Raw genomic sequence first — 6,776 nt, forward strand, 5'->3', positions numbered from 1 at the left:
TGCGAGAGGGAGAGGTGTTGCAGGGGGAGAGGGACGCGCCAGGGGCTGTGGTGCTGCTGCCCTCCCTCCCCCCCCCACTATATATAGGCCCCCTGGGAGGGGGGGGCGCCGGCCCTGGATCCCATCTACAAGGGGGGGCGGCGGCCAGGGGGGAAGCTTGCCCCCCAAGGCAAGTGGGGCGCCCCCCACCCCTAGGGTTTGCAACCCTAGGCGCAGGGGAGGCCTAAGGGGGCGCCCTAGCCCACTAAGGGCTGGTTCCCTTCCCTCTTCAGCCCATGGGGCCCTCCGGGATAGGTGGCCCCACCCGGTGGACCCCCGGGACCCTTCCGGTGGTCCCGGTACAATACCGGTAACCCCCTAAACTCTCCCGGTGGCCGAAACTTGACTTCCTATATATAATTCTTGACCTCCTGACCATTCCGGAACTCCTCGTGACGTCCGGGATCTCATCCGGGACTCCGAACAACTTTCAGGTTTCCGCGTACTAATATCTCTACAACCCTAGCGTCACCGAACCTTAAGTGTGTAGACCCTACGGGTTCGGGAGACATGCAGACATGACCGAGACGCCTCTCCGGTCAATAACCAACAGCGGGATCTAGATACCCATGTTGGCTCCTACATGTTCCACGATGATCTCATCGGATGAACCACGATGTCGAGGATTCAATCAATCCCGTATACAATTCCCTTTGTCAATCGGTATGTTACATGCCCGAGATTCGATCGTCGGTATCCCAATACCTTGTTCAATCTCGTTACCGGCAAGTCTCTTTACTCGTACCGCAATTCATGATCCCGTGACTAACTCCTTAGTCACATTGAGCTCATTGGGATGATGCATTACCGAGTGGGCCCAGAGATACCTCTCCGTCATACGGAGTGACAAATCCCAGTCTCGATCCGTGTCAACCCAACAGACACTTTCAGAGATACCTGTAGTGTACCTTTATAGTCACCCAGTTACGTTGTGACGTTTGGCACACCCAAAGCACTCCTACGGCATCCGGGAGTTACACGATCTCATGGTCTAAGGAAAAGATACTTGACATTGGAAAAGCTCTAGCAAACGAACTACACGATCTTTGAGCTATGCTTAGGATTGGGTCTTGTCCATCACATCATTCTCCTAATGATATGATCCTGTTATCAACGACATCCAATGTCCATGGTCAGGAAACCGTAACCATCTATTGATCAACGAGCTAGTCAACTAGAGGCTTACTAGGGACATGGTGTTGTCTATGTATCCACACATGTATCTGAGTTTCCTATCAATACAATTCTAGCATGGATAATAAACGATCATCATGAACAAGGAAATATAATAATAACCAATTTATTATTGCCTCTAGGGCATATTTCCAACAGAATGTCGACACGTATTGGGAGCACATCAAGTCCGAGTTCGACGAGCGCAAGCTCGTCGACCCCTATTTCAAGGGCGTCCAGTTGCACCATGGCTCGAAGGCCATGGCGAATCATTGGGCGCTCATCCAAACGGCGTGCAACAAATGGCATGCGATCGTCGAGGAGATCACGGCTCGCCCGGAGAGCGGCGCCAACATCGAGGATCAGGTATGACACGCCGTTCTCTCGCTCATTCTTTCATCGTGGTGCGCCGCCGGCTGTTGTTCCTCGGCGCAGATGATATGGATGTTCGCCATGTATCGCCAGGACAGCAGCACCGACCAAGATTTCAAGTACCTCCACGTGGTCTCCCGGATTCAGAAGTGCGAGAAGTGGGCGGAAGTCTGGCGCACCCTCGCCAAGGCCAAGGAGACGTACAAGCCGGACGTGCCGACACCGGGCGCGTCCGATGGGCGCACGGACAGGAACAAGCGAGCCCAGTCGGCGAAGGACGCCGCGCCGGCTACCGCGCGCCTCCAAGAGTCCATCGAGCACTACATCGCCGACGCCCAGACCCGCACCGCCTAGAGGGAAGAGATAACCGAGGCATGATGGTCGGCATTGATGACGAACATCGCCGTCAAGCTCGACCTGCTCCGGACCAACATCGCCGCGAAGAAGAGGAACACCGACCTGGCTTTCCTGATGGGGGCGGACATGTCGGCGATGAACGAGCAGGTCAAGGCGTGGTACCTGGCGGAGCGTGGCCTCGTCCTGAACCAGATGCCGTCGACGGCGGTGCCAACTCACACGCCGACCCCAACGCCGCCGCCAAGCCCGAGCAATGATGGCTCCATGAGGCCTAGCACAAAAGCCGACGCCGACCAGCCCGCGCACGCCGACTCCTCCGATGCCGGAGGCTGACGCCGTCATTTGATGCATTGCCTACAGGTCCTTTCTTTTGCACGCCGAACTTTTTATTGATCGCCGAACTGTGGCAAGGAGATCGCCGACCGCCGGAACTTTGTGGCGCTGATCGCCGAACTTGTGGCATTTTTTGGGTAGCGGGAATGGACAAGTTTGAATTTACGACGCCTTGGAGGTGTGGCTGGGACCTAGATCGCCCCCGGCGCCTAAAAATCGCCGGGCGAGCGCCCGAAATAGCGCCGGACTATGCGCTGGGGAGCCGAACGAGTGGAGTTGCTCTAAACCCTAAGAGCATCTCCAGCCGTTCGGCACCCAGGACGCCGAAAAAACGCCATCTGGGGCCAAACCGGCATTTGCTTTCGGCGTGGTGGTGATTGCATTCCCAGTCGTCACCCCCAGGTCGCCCCCAAAAATCGCGCAAACTCGGTGATCTGATACGAATCTGGCACAAACTCGGCGATTTTTCATTGAAATTCATACAAAAACATAGAAACATACAAACTACGCCTAGAACTACGCCTAGCCCTGCTACGCCGCGGCCGCCGCCCCGCCTTCTACATGCCGAGGAGCCTGTAGAACCGGGTGTAGTCGCCGCCGCCATCGTCGTCGTCATTGTCACCACCGCCCTGCGCCCCGCTGGAGCCGCCGCCGTCCCTACTGCACCCCTGACCAGGGTCGCCGATGCGCGGGGGGTTGGATGGCCCGGGCTCGTCCTCGTCGTCGCTGTCGAGGACGACGACGCCGCCCTCCTCGCGTCCGCGGCGCCGGGCCTTGAACTCCGCGTATGCCCGGCGCTGGCGGAGCACCTGCTCGCGGACGTAGTCCGCCTTCGCCCACTTGAGGGTAGCCTTGTTGTCGGCGGCCATCTCCGCATGCTCCGGCTTCACAGGGAGCAGCGCCGGCTAGGGCTTCGGCCGGACTAGGTGGAGGGAATGCGGGGAGGGGCGGCCGCCCTCGTTGATGATGAGGGCGCCGCTACGGGTGCGGCGCCCAAGCGGCGTCTCCTGCGGCTCCGGCTTGACGGGGCGGAGCGCCGGCGAGCCAGAGCCCGACGATGAGGAGGTCCTGCCTCCAGTCGCCGTGGCGTCCAGGATCTGCCACGGTGGCGAGAGAATGACGGGCGCGGCGGGTACTCGAGGTGCGGTGTGTTGCCGATCTCGATGTGGTCGAGGACGGCCTCGAGGGTGCGGCCGGGCACACCCCACCACTCGCACCGCCCGTTGGCGTTGAGGCGGCCGCGGGGGATGCTGCCGTTGGCGGAGGCGGTCTGGTCTTCGCAGCGGCGCTCGAAGTACATCGTCCACAGCGTGTGGCTGTCGGCGGCGTACCTTGGCTTGTTCCACTGCGCCTCCGTCAGCGATGAGTGGATGCTGGCGATCTCGGCCCGCCGTTCAGCCTCGGTGGGCACCAGTGGTACCGGGACACCACCGGCGCTCAACTTCCACGAGCCCGGCACCGACATGTCTGGGGGCGTCGGATAGTCGGCATCGTAGAGGAGGCGCGCCTCGTCCTCGTGGAGATGGTGTCGGCCGAAGCCGTTCACCGCCGCGGAGTCGCCGGGGTACCGCTCATCCATGCTCGTCGGCGGGGGAAGAGGGGGAGATGTGGCTTCTGTGGGGGAGACGAGGCGAGAGAAGGCGAGTTGTGGCGACTATGGCGCTCACCGGCGAGGAGGTCGGCTTTTTATAGCAGAGGCGGGGCGGTGAGAACCTGCATGCCAGGCGACGCATGGCAGGAGCGGGCGGGACGCGCGTCGCGACGCCTTCGCTGCACCGCCCGTGAGGCATCAATGGAGGTGCGGCAGCCTTGGCATTGATTCCTGCGGGAACCGAGGCGAAGAGGACGACGAAGCGGCGTGTCGCTGACTCGGCGAGCCCATTCCCTTTCGCGCCAAAATCGCTTTCCCTGGCGCCCCTAGGCGCCCCCAGCGCGCCGGGTTCGGCCTGGATCCGCCGGCGCAAGTTTCGGCCCAAACTGGCAAAAAACGGGCTCCTGGGGGCGTGACGGGGCCATTTTTCGGGCGCCAGTGACAAAAAATGGCCTGGGGGCCTGTTGGGGGCGCGGCTGGAGTGGTGGATAAAACCCCTCGGTTTATATATGCACTAGGGGTATGTGTGCGTGTGTCCCTGCGGACAAAACTCCTCGGTTTATATATGCACTAGGGGTATCATGGTTACACATCATATGGTCGGTTATCAACTAGGAATAACCACGCTGGATACGAGAGCTTTCCTTGAAGTTTACGTAAGTCTTCAGAAGTTTTCATCTTGATCACGCCGAGAGTCACAGTTTTGGTAGTCCATCGTCCAATGGTCGGAGGGTCATCAGCTCGGCCTCTAGATGACAGGTCGTACAAGTTGACACCCCTTAGTCTAGGACCCTCACTGTGACGCCCCCGATTCAATCGTACACTAATCATACATGCAAACGTGTACGATCAAGATCAGGGACTCACCGAAAGATATCACAACACAACTCTACAAATAAAAATAAGTCATACAAGCATCATAATACAAGCCAGGGGCCTCGAGGGCTCGAATACAAGTGCTCGATCATAGACGAGTCAGCCGAAGCAACAATATCTGAGTATAGACATAAGTAAACAAGTTTGCCTTAAGAAGGCTAGCACAAACTGGGATACAGATCAAAAGAGGCGCAGGCCTCCTGCCTGGGATCCTCCTAAACTACTCCTGGTCGTCGTGGCCTGCACGTAGTAGTAGGCACCTCCAGTGTAGTAGGAGTCGTCGTCGACGGTGGCGTCTGGCTCCTGGGCTCCAGCATCTGGTTGCGACAACCAGGTAGAATGGAAAGGGGGAAAAGAGGGAGAAAAGCAACCGTGAGTACTCATCCAAAGTAGTCGCAAGCAAGGATCTACACTACATATGCATGGGTATATGTGTAAAGGGGCCATATTGGTGGACTGAACTGCAGAATGCCAGAATAAGAGGGGGATAGCTAATCCTATCGAAGACTACGCTTCTGGCAGCCTCCATCTTGCAGCATGTAGAAGAGAGTACATGGTAAGTTCACCAAGTAGCATCGTATAGCATAATCCTACCCGGCGATCCCCTCCTCGTCGCCCTGTGAGAGAGTGATCACCGGGTTGTATCTGGCACTTGAAAGGGTGTATTTTATTAAGTATCAGGTTCTAGTTGTCATAAGGTCAAGGTACAACTCCGGGTCACCTGTTACCATGGACACGGCTATTCGAATAGATTAACTTCCCTGCAGGGGTGCACCACATAACCCAACACGCTCAATCCCATTTGGCCGGACACACTTTCCTGGGTCATGCCCGGCCTCGGAAGATCAACACGTCGCAGCCCCACCTAGGCTCAACAGAGAGGTCAGCACGCCGGTCTAAATCCTATGCGCGCAGGGGTCTGGGCCCATCGCCCATTGCACACCTGCACGTTGCGTACGCGGCCGGAAGCAGACCTAGCCCCCTTAATACAAGCGCGAGCTTACGGTCCAATGCGGCGCGCGGCGCTCAGTCGCTGACGTCAAAAAGAGCTTCGGCTGATACCACGACGCCGAGTGCCCATAACTGTTCCTGCGTAGTTGGTTAGTGCGTATAGGCCAGTGGCCAGACTCAGATCAAATACCAAGATCTCGTTAAGCGTGTTAAGTATCCGCGAACGCCGGCCAGGGCTAGGCCCACCTCTCTCCTAGGTGGTCTCAACCTGCCATGTCGCTCCGCCACAAAGTAATAGTCAGGGGCCGTCGGGAACCCAAGCCCACCTCTACCGGGATGGAGCCACCTGCCCCTTTAGCCCCCATCTCCGAACAGTATCATAAGTAATGTAACAGTATAAAGTATATAGCATATGCCCGTGATCACCTCCCGAGTGATCGCGACCAGTAGTATAGCATGGCAGACGGACAAGAGTTTAGGGCCACTGATGGAACACTAGCATCCTATACTAAGCAGTAGGATAACAGGTAAGGGTAACAACTGTAGCAACAATAACAGGCTATGCATCAGAATAGGATTAATCGAAAGTAGTAACATGCTACACTACTCTAATGCAAGCAGTATAGAGAAGGAATAGGTGATATCTGGTGATCAAGGGGGGGGGCTTGCCTGGTTGCTCTGGCAAGAAGGAGGGGTCGTCGACACCGTAGTCGAACTAGGGGTCGCCGGCAGTCTCGGGGTCTACCGGAAAGAAGTAACGGAGGGGGAACACAATAAATAATAGAGCAATCAAAGCAACACAAAGCATAACATGGCAATACGCAGTAGTAGGCGATACCAATGAAGGGGGGGGGGAACATCCGGGAAAGTATTCCCGGTGTTTCGCGTTTTCGGACAGATGACCCGGAGGGGGAAAGTTGCGAGTTCGATAGGTTAGGGATGTGTGGCGGACGAACGGGCTGCGTATCCGGACTCGTCTCGTCGTTCTGAGCAACTTTCATGTAGAAAGTATTTTCATCTGAGCTACGGTTTATTTTATATGATTTTCTAAAGTTTTAAATCATTTCTAGAATTTATTTAATTA

Source organism: Aegilops tauschii, chromosome 3, assembly GCF_002575655.3.
Source record: "Aegilops tauschii subsp. strangulata cultivar AL8/78 chromosome 3, Aet v6.0, whole genome shotgun sequence".
NCBI lineage: Eukaryota > Viridiplantae > Streptophyta > Magnoliopsida > Poales > Poaceae > Aegilops > Aegilops tauschii.